General features: G+C 45.5%; 1 long non-coding RNA gene across 1 annotated transcript; it reads right to left on the reverse strand.

The window, feature by feature from the left end:
- Positions 1–3,362: 3,362 nt before the first annotated feature.
- LOC144320795 (uncharacterized) lies at positions 3,363–9,298 on the reverse strand. Its single transcript, XR_013386439.1, has 3 exons — positions 7,714–9,298; positions 6,156–6,373; positions 3,363–4,051 (listed from the first exon to the last, which is right to left on the reverse strand). It is a non-coding gene; the product is annotated as an uncharacterized LOC144320795 (long non-coding RNA).
- Between the last annotated feature and the right edge of the window lie 1,233 nt (positions 9,299–10,531).

Here is a 10,531-nt window from a genome sequence, read left to right on the forward strand (position 1 = left end):
TATCCAGCTGCACAGTAAGAGGGCTCGATGGTCATTAAGCCTTGAGCCCATGGGACGCCTGGGTGGTTCAGCGGTTTAGCACCTGCCTTCGGCCCAGAGCGTAACCCTGGTGACCCGGGATCGAGTCCCATGTCAGGTTCCCTGCACAGAGCCTGCTTCTCCCTCTGCCTGCGTCTCTGCCTCTCTTTCATTTTGTGTCTCTCATGAATAAATAAATAAAATCTTAAAAAAAAAAAAAAAAGAAAAAGAAAAAGGCCTTGAGCCTGTCTTAAAAACATCCTTCTCAGGCTGCTTCTCTCTACCACCAATGAGTGACAAGAGGGTTTGAGTCTTCTGAAACAGTACTTCTCAATATTGAATATAAGGAAGTTCCTCTATAAAGGATACAAATTCTCACAAAGTTAATTTTTGTTTTAATGTTGCTCAAATGCTTACAAACATAAAACTAGATACAAACTTCTTAAGGTTTTAGGTTTAAGATTAAAGTCAAAACAAGCTTACAAATTCCTGTCTAAAAGAAACTATAAAACCAGTAAGACTCAAATTAGCTACCTTAATTTAAATGTGACTGTTGCTATTTGTCGAAATGAAACTGCTACTCCCAGTGTGACTGAAGTTCTGACTGTGATAGAGCAGGTGGTTCCTCGCGTTCAGGACGCCTGCATTACCATGTGCCAGCCGATGACTCAGTTCTCCTACTACTTTCTCTATTTGAACCACTGCATCAGGGCACCATTTAACCTTCACTTGGTGGGAACACACTGTAATGCGTTAAGTTCCCCTCTGCTGTGTTCTAATTAGCACTCAACAATTAAAGGTTTCTTTTCTTTTTCTTTTCTTTCTTTTTTTTTTTTTTTTTTGAGTTCTTTTTAATATTTTTGCCGACAGGATCCTTCTCTCAAGTTTCAATATCCTGGGGGAGGGATAGGCAAAATAGGTGAAGGGGAGGAAGAGGTCCACACTCTCAGTTATAAAATAAATAAATCACAGGATAGGGAATATGTGTGATGACAGATGCTAGCTACACTTATTGTGGTGAGTATATTGTAATGTTTATAATTGTTGAGTCCCTATGTCATATACCTTAAACTAATATAATGTTATATGTAAACTGTACTTCAATTAAAAATTTTTTTTTAGGGGATCCCTGGGTGGCGCAGCGGTTTGGCGCCTGCCTTTGGCCCAGGGCACGATCCTGGAGACCCGGGATCGAATCCCATGTCGGGCTACCGGTGCATGGAGCCTGCTTCTCCCTCTGCCTATGTCTCTGCCTCTCTCTCTCTCTCTCTGTGACTATCATAAATTAAAAAAATTTAAAAAAAAAAATTTTTTTTTATAATTTTGGGGTGCCCAGCTGGCTCACTCCATAGAGTGTACTACTCTTGCTCTCAGAGTCCCACGTTGAGGGTAGTCTACTTTAAAAAAAATTTTTTTAGTCTAAAAAAAGTTTCAATACCCTTATCTATAAGAGAAGAAATATCACCAGGGTGCCTTGGTGGCTCAGTTGGTTAAGTATCTGACTCTTGATTTTGGATCAGGTCATGATCCCACAGGTCATGGGTTGGAGCCCCACTTCAGGCTCCATGCTCAACAAGGAGTCTGCTTGAAATTCTTCCTCTGCACCACCACACACCCCTTGCCCTCACCTGTGCGCACACACACACTCTCTCTCTCAAATCAATCAATCTTAAAAAGAGAGAGAGGAGAATCACCTTGATTCTGTCTACTTTACAGAATGACTGGGAACATACATTCATTCATCCATCATTATTTATTGAGTACCCAGTATGTGCCACACAATGTTCTAGGCACACAGGGTAGAGCAGTGACCAAAATGGACAAAAATCCCTGCCCTGTGGAGGTGACATTCCAATATGGGAGACTGATAATAAGATAAATGATGAAAATAGTATGATAGTATTAAGAAAAAAATAATAAAGCAGGGAAGGGAATAGTGGATGGAGATCTGCTATGCGGGTTTTTGACATCACCAAGGTGATGTCACCAACAGGGTGTCCAATAACTGAACTCCATTCCATCACTGTCTACCCGGTGCCAGTATTGAGCCCCACTGGTTAAGTACCCCTATCTGCAAGATTTCAGATGCTAATCACAAGTCTAGGATGTCACCTCCACTTTGGACTGACTGGCTATAGACCCCAGGTTCCCACAGCCCCCTCCATGGGTTCGATTAATTTACCAGAGTGGCTCACAAAATTCAAAGAAATGCTTTACTTATGAGAAGACTGGTTTATTATAAAAGGATATTATTCAGAACAGCCAGATGGAAGAGATGCCTATGGGGACAGGGTGCCACTCTCCTAGGTTCTCCACATGTTCACCAACCCAGAAGCTTCCCAAAGCCCATCCTTTTTTTGGGTGTTTATAGAGGATTCATTACACAGGCATGACAGATTAAATCATTGCCCACTGTAATTGATCCAACCTCCCATCCCTCTCCTCTCCTTGAAGGTCAGGGAGATGGGACTGAATGTTCTAACCCTTCCATTACATACTTAGCTCTCCTGCAACCAGTGCCACCAATGCTTTCCAAAAGTCACCTTATTAACATAAACTCAGGTGTTAAGAGGGTTCTTCTTATCACATAGGAAATTCCAAGGGTTTTAGGAGATTTGCCCCCAGAAATGGGCACAAAGACCAAATATTTCTTGTTATAAGTCACAAGATTAGGGGCACATGATAGCTGGCTCAGATGGCTAATGTCTGCCTTTGGTTCAGGTCATGATCTCAAGGTCCCAGGATTGAGTCCCACATCAAGTTCCCTGCTCAGTGGGGAGTCTGCTTCTCCCTCCGCTTCTGCTTCTCCCCCCACACCCCACTTGTGCTTTCTCTCTCTCTCTTTTACTTTCTCAAATAAATAAAATTTAAAAAAAATAATAAATCACAATATCTGGGCACCTACATGGCTCAGTCAGAAAAGCATGTGACTCTTGATTTCAGGGTCATGAATTCAAGCCCCACACTGGGTATAGAGATTATTTAAAATTAAAAAAAAAAAAAAAAAAAAACTGCTGAGTGAAGTAAGTCAATCGGAGAAGGACAAACATTATATGTTCTCATTCATGTGGGGAATATAAATAATAGTGAAAGGGAACATAAGGGAAGGGAGAAGAAATGTGTGGGAAATATCAGAAAGGGAGACAGAACGTAAAGACTGCTAACTCTGGGAAACGAACTAGGGGTGGTAGAAGGGGAGGAGGGCGGGGGGTGGGAGTGATTGGGTGATGGGCACTGGGGGTTATTCTGTATGTTGGTAAATTGAACACCAATAAAAAAAAAACTTTTAAAAATTGCAATATCTTTTTTTTTAAGATTTTATTTATTTATTCATGAGAGACACACACACAGAGAGAGAGGTAGAGACACAGGCAGAGGGAGAAGCAGGCTCCATGCAGGGAGCCTGACGTGGGACTCAATCCTGGGTCTCCAGGATCACGCCCTGGACCGAAAGCGGTGCTAAACCGCTGAGCCACCCGGGCTGCCCAAAAACTGCAATATATTAATGGAGAAGTAGAGGGATGTTACATTTTAAGAATGGCATGTTTAGGGCAAGTTTCACTGAGTAGGAAACATTTAAGACCTACATGGGATGGAGGAAGCTAAAGCATTTGAGGAACAGCCAGGAGAAGGTCAGGTGTCCAATGTGGAATAACACACAGCAGACACACACAAACACACATACACACACACACACACACACACAGAAAAGTACAATGCAAATATGGGTATAATAGATACCCATTGTTTCACTGCCCAGCAACCATTTCCCCTCCTGGCAACTGGACTATGATTTTCCTCTAGGGAGGCACCTCCCCTGCCCCAGGCCCCATCCTGCTGGTAAGGTGGCCCCACCCGTAACTACCAGGAATGGCCAGGGGACCCAATCAGAAAGAGTGACACACAATGGGACTTTTGCTGTCACCCTTGGGAGAGGGACACACACCATCTTTTCCCCACCTCCCTACCCCCAGGAGATCCGAGCAGTGAAGATGATAGGAGCCTGGAGTTTTCAGGAGCCACCACATGGAACCTGAGAAAAAAGCCAGTGTTGAGAAAGACAGATCTAAGGGGTGAAAAGAAACTGAATCCAGGAGACCTATTTTGATCCCGTGTATCAAATTGTAACTACTTTAGAACTTCTCAGTTCATGTGTACCAATTCACTCCCTGCTTTGTTTTGTTGCATAACTTAGTATATTAATTATCTTTTGCTGCACAATAAATTACTGCAAAATGTGGTGGCTGAAAAGAATATCTTTTATCTCACACTTTCTGTAGGTCGGGGATTTGAGAGTCCTCTAAGCTGAATGGTTCTGGTTCAGAGTCTCTTATAGGATTTCAGTCTGGGTATTAGCAAGGACTCTTAGGGTCTGATTGGGCCTGAAGGATGTGCTTTCACAGTGGCTTGCCCTGTGGCTGGTGGCAGGAGCCCTCAGCTCCATGTCATGTGGGCTTTCTAGGGGCTGAATGTCTGCACAATATGGCAGCTGACCTCCCCCAGGATGAGATGTCCAGGGCAAGTGAGGCGTGCCTTTTATGAACTAGTCTCTGAAGTGTGCATTGTCACTTCCACTTACTCTATTTGTGAGGAGTTACTACGTCAAGCCTACACTTAAAGGGAGGTGAATCGGGCCCCTCCTCTCAAAGGAAGGAAGATCAAAGAATTGGTGGACCCAGCTGAAAACCACCACACCTAGGTCGATTTTGGTTTTGTCACTTGCAACCAATAGAGCTCTGACAATTATTCAGGAGTTTATTACTATTGTATTATTGCTATTACAAAATGGCTCTTGGCAAAACAAAAAACCAGCAGTCAATAAAATGCTAACAAAATATATCTTATAAATGCCAATTTGATCCTGTACTATGTAAGCTCAAAAAACTCCAATGGCCCTCATTGTCCAAAAGTTCAAATTTCTTTACCTGGAGCACGTGGCCCACCAGCTTGTTCCCAGAGAGCTCTCTCTACCCCTCTCCCACAAACTCCCTGCTTCTGACTCTTCAGACTGCTGGCTCCTCTCTGGATCTGCCATATTTCTGCATCTCCATGCCTTGTCCATGCCACTCTAACTTCTCCCTGTAAGGCTCTGCTCAAAACTCAATTCAAATGTTACCTCTCCTGTGAAGATGCTCTGACTTCACTCCAAAATTGAAGATACTACTTTATTGATGGTAACTGATCATTATGCCCTTCATATTTATGATGTCCAAATCATAAATCCATAACCCTGAATTTATGTGCTTTCTGTATTATCCCAGTATACAAGTAAGAAGATTCAGGCCCCTCTAAATAGGTGGAGGCCCTCTAAATAGGTGGAGGAACTTGCTCGTGGTCATCCAGCTGGCAAGCAGCAGGGTAACCAGGGTACCCCCTGGTTAGTTAGGCATTCCTTCCTCTGCTCCCAACACTGTGTTCATGTGCATATAGTTATTGATGAATCTGGCTCCCTGAGAGACCAAGAACTTCTCCAGGGCCAGGCCCTCGTCTTATTTAGCCACCTTTCATGGAGCACTCACTGTATGTGTTAGGCACAGGGATTAATGTTGCCCATTTTGCAGATGAGGAAATCAAGGCTCAGAAGGATTAAATGACCAAGGTCTGACTCCGAACTCCATGCCCTCATCCTCCACGTGCTAGCAGTGCAAGAGACCTAGTAGGTGCTCAATATGCTTTTGTCAGAAGGCCTGACGGGAGTGAATGAGAGTTGGGTGGCCCCAGGTTCCCCATCCCCCACCATGTCCAGCTGGAGGCTTCAAGGCTGCTGTTTACCTGCCTCTGGTGGGGTGGTGGGGGCAAGGGGAGCTGCAGACAGGTGGAGTGGAGATACTCTGGGCCAGAAGCCGAGGGCCCTAGCTTCTGGTCCTGGCTCAGCCTCCATCTCACTATGTGACCTTGGGCAGGTCTCAATGCCAGGTGGGTTTGAGATGACTCCAGATAAAAGGGGCAGCCCAGACCCCTGTGGCTGTAGCAGCTGCTCAGGAGGCTGGAGCCTGCAGCCTCTCTACAGCAGGCATGTTCTAGTGACCAAGGCAAGCCTCTGCCCTGAACTGGGCTATTGCCCACTCCCTGTCAGGACCTCACCCCCGAGTCCTCATAAAATAAGCGGAGATGAGCTTTCACTCCTTGTGCCTTACCTTGAGTGGGCTCAGGTTAAAGTTTAGCCACTGTCCTCGCCTGGGACACACAGGAGATTAACTCCATCTGGAGTTTCTCACCGGTCTCTTGGCCGGCCAGCTGAAACGTGTCTGGATCGACAACAAACTTCATCAGCTCATTTCCGCCTCCAACCCTCACTAAATGGATTAGGCAACAGGAGCCCCAGGGTTGACCTTTGCAGCATCCATTGTCATGGCTGTTATTGCAGACAGAAATAATAGCCAGGATAATAATTCGTGGTTAATGGTCCTTTAACCAGAGGGCTAGAGAGCTCTGGGAACATTACTTCATGGCCCTCTTGGCACGCCCTCCACAAGCCTTTTCTTCTATCCCAATTTCATGATCCCGCCTTCTGGAAAGCCGTCCTCCACATTCCCTAACTGCATTGTGGTACAGCTGATCACCCTGCCCCCTGGTTCCCGTCTTGAGAAGCCTCACTGAGGCCTCACCGAGAACACCGCCAGGCCTGGGAGATCTTGTCTCCCACCTAGGTCAACTGTCTGAGCAACCCCCTCCACCGACCTGTTTCTCTGTATGTTCAGAAGGAAGAAGAATTGATGTGTCAAAGTGTTTTTGGATAGAGATAGGCAAATAGAATCTTGTGGTTGGTATCTGGCTTGCCGTAGTTATTGGTACCCCCTGTTTCTGGTTGGCCAGAGGCTGAGTTATCTGCAAGTACAAGCTGTTCTTACAGAATGATTACCATATTGTGCATATAAATTTGGCTGTTGGGTGTTACTATTGGTTTCTTTCCTCTCCTTTGTTCTTCCTTTCTTTCCTTCCTTTCTACCATTTTAAAGTCAGAATACATTTGCGGTAGCACAAAAATTATCCGGCCTATAGCCAAGAAGAAGCTAAGCTACCCCCTAGATTTTGCGAAAACACAGCAGGTCAAAATGTATGGGCCGGTCAAACACCTTTCCTTGAGTTGTTTTGGAAATAAACCTGCAGGCAGGAGGAGATTATCTGGAGTGAGAAAGGAATGTGTAAAGAGGTGGGGAAAGAAATGGAGATTAGGCACAGTCTCCAGGAAATATAGCCTCCTCTCCAAAACAATGATGTGGCTTGACAACCAAATGGAATCATGTGGGTCCTGAAATATTTCCAACTGTTTAAAAAGGAAGTAACTGCAGAACCAGCGAAGACCAGCAAGTGTGTTTTAACTCCCCCAGGAATATCTTGCCTATGAAAGAAGCAGGGAAGAATCACAGATCCTAGATCCAGGCACAGTGGTGGCCCAGGTGGGCCAGCTGTCTAGGCAGAGCTTCCATCTAGACAAGGTGAGCGGGATGTATAGACATGGGGTGAGGGGGGGCAGGAGGAGAGCAGAACTGGAGTTAGTGGGATCAAGATGGTGCTGCTAGAGGGCAGGGCAGTGTACACCTGAGTGGGTGGTGGTGGCCCTTTTTTCCGTCTGTAAAATGGGAATATTAGGAACATCTGTGAGGCAAGGTACATTGGTCAGGGTCTCCAGAGAAACAGAACCAGTAGGATGTATATATAGAGAAAGAGATTTATTATAAGGAATTAGCTCACCTGATTATAGAGGTGGGCAAGTCCCAGGATCCACAGGGTAAGTTGGTAAGCTGGAGACTCAGGAGAGGCAGCAGGGTAATTCTAGTGTGAGTCTGAATGTCTGAGAAGCAGGAGAGCCTATATTGTAGTTCCAGTGCTAAGGCTGACAGGTTCAGGACCCAGGAAAAGCCAGTGTTTCTGTTCAGTTCAAGTCCAAAGGCAGGAAAAAAGCAGACATGCCAATTCAAAGGCCATCCGACAGGAAGAATTCTCCCTTAGTTGGGGGAGGGTCAGCTTTTTGCTCTATTCAGACCTTCAACTGATTAGTTGAGGCCCAGCCACATTAAGGAGAGCAGTCTGCTTCACTCAGTCTACTGATGGATGGATGGATGGATGGATGGATGGATGGATGGATGGATGGATTTTAAAGATTTTATTTATTTATTCATGAGAGACACAGAGAGAGAAAGGCAGAGACACAGGCAGAGGGAGAAGCAGTCTCCACGCAGGGAGCCCAACGTGGGACTTGATCCCGGGTCTCCAGATCACGCCCTGAACCAAAGGCAGACGCCCAACTGCTGAGCCACGCAGGCATCCCCAGTCTACTGATTTAGATGTTGATCTCATCCAGAAGCACCCAGCATAATGTATGACCAAATATACAGGCGTCCATGGCTCAGTCAAGAAGACCCATAAAATCAACTATCATACAAGGTTATTTTGATGGCAGATCACATGAAATCACTGTGTCTGTGGAAGCGGTTCATTTGTAATCATGTAAATAGCTGGTTGGCATTTGATTAATCACTACACCCATCCCTTGCTCTTGGCCTGAAATTCCCTCCTGTTGTTTCCAAGTCTTTGACTTGAGGGAAGGGAGTTGAGACAGCCATGGAAGGGAAATGGACAAGTAGTAGCAGCCAGATAGAGGTTTCTGTTAGCAGCAGAGAGCTGGGGCCAGACATCTTGGGAAATTTGTGGCTTAAGAAAGAAAGACTGCTGGAGAGGCTGAAATACGGGGCTACAGAGAGAGGGACCAAGGAGGCAAGGCTTGGTTAGTGGGCAGACTCCCAGAGGAGCCGCAGTAGAGGCAACCCCAGCCCACCCCTGCCTCAGTTCACTTAGGCCTGTTATTCCTATTAGTCTCAGGGCCAGCACCAGGAAGCCGGTCCTTCCTCATGTCCCCAGCTCAAGGTTATGGGTACTGAAGCTACACTCAATCCCTGTAAGGTGAGGTTAAATTAAATTAGGTAAGGTCTCAAAATCTTCTCAGATGAAAGGGAGCAATAGAGGTAAACCTCGCTCCATAGCTTCCTTTGACCCTCAGGATTCTGGAGGTGGGGAGGAGTGCCTGCCAGCCTTCATCCGTAGGAGGTAAGATCTCACCGGAAAGGTGGATTTCTTACCCTGTTACAATAGAGCTTACATCATAGTTCTAGAGGAATGCACTTCTAATAATTCAGGGCAATCAAGAGAAAGGGTTCTGGACCCAACTCATGTCACTAAGGCTACAACCTCACATGGGGGCTAAGCAGAGTCAGAACCCAGAAGTACCTGTGATTATCTGCATCCAGCTTTGCAGCATTCCAGACAGCACATCCCACACAGATGCCTTTGAACAAGGAATTAGACATTGTCAGGGGTGATGAGCACCATCTTCAGAACGGGACACACTGCAGAGATTGTTTCTCCCTTGTGCCTGCTGGGACTCCAAGCTCAGGGAACCCTTGCAGGTCAAGAAGGGTGGGCATGTCCAGAGAAAGCAAGGGCCAGTTGGGTGGTGACTTGATGCTCAACTCTGGGGCATGGTTCCTGTGAAACCTTGGACTAGACACTGAGCTGTTCTGGGTTTAAATTCTCTCTTCTTAACTCAGTGTTTCTCAAGCCTATGTTAAAGTCACTTGATAAACTTCAAAAAAACAACTATGCTTTTATCCCTCAGGCTGTTGGATTAAGCTGGACTCTCCAGTGTAGGTCAGAGATGTCCCAGGTGATTCTCATGGACATGTCCATATTTTCTAATTCACTGCTTCTAATCTGCCTGGGTTGCAACCAGATAACCAAGCTTGTTAGTACAGAGTAGGGCATGGAGAGTGCTGGTGATGAGGCTGAGTCTTTGTGGCTCCAGGATTCAAACTAGAGCCACAGGAGCAAATTACAAGGAGGCAGATTTGGGTTCAGATGAGAAAGAAATTTCTAACCATTCCTGAAACAACTTTTCTGGAATTGCCTTCATGACCTAGATTATGAACCCCACAAGACGATGAGTCTTATGTAAATTTATACTGAACACGTCTAATTTTGCCAAGTTGGATAAATTATATAGTAGACTTTGCTCCAAAGAGCTTTTGGCTGTTTCAAAAAAATTAAGTCCATTCTCAAGAGTAATCGAAGTGCCACATCCTGCAAGTTCCTTAACCTCTCTGAATGTCCCTGGCTTCCTCAAGAAGACCACTGAGATGAGTGGCCGCATGCCTCAGGGTGGTGAGATTTCAATAACCTAATGAAAGAATGTGAAAGTTCCTGATTCCTAGGGCTGAACCTGAGTGAAAGTGAATCCTCACACAATCAGTGAGGATCTGAAAAGACAGCATACATTCCGGGCAGCCCAGGTGGCTCAGCGGTTTAGCTCTGCCTTCGGCCTGGGGCGTAATCCGGGAGACCCGGATCAGTACACATCAGGTTCCCTGCATGGAGCCTGCTTCTCCCTCTACCTGTGTCTCTGCTTCTCTCTCTGTGTGTCTCTCATGAATAAATAAATAAAATCCTTAAAAAAAAAAAAAAAAAGAACAGCATACATTCCAAGTTTTCAACATCATTCTAACCTTTGGAGTGGAGA

This window comes from Canis aureus, chromosome 9 (genome assembly GCF_053574225.1).
Source record: "Canis aureus isolate CA01 chromosome 9, VMU_Caureus_v.1.0, whole genome shotgun sequence".
In the NCBI taxonomy this organism is placed as follows: Eukaryota; Metazoa; Chordata; class Mammalia; order Carnivora; family Canidae; genus Canis; species Canis aureus.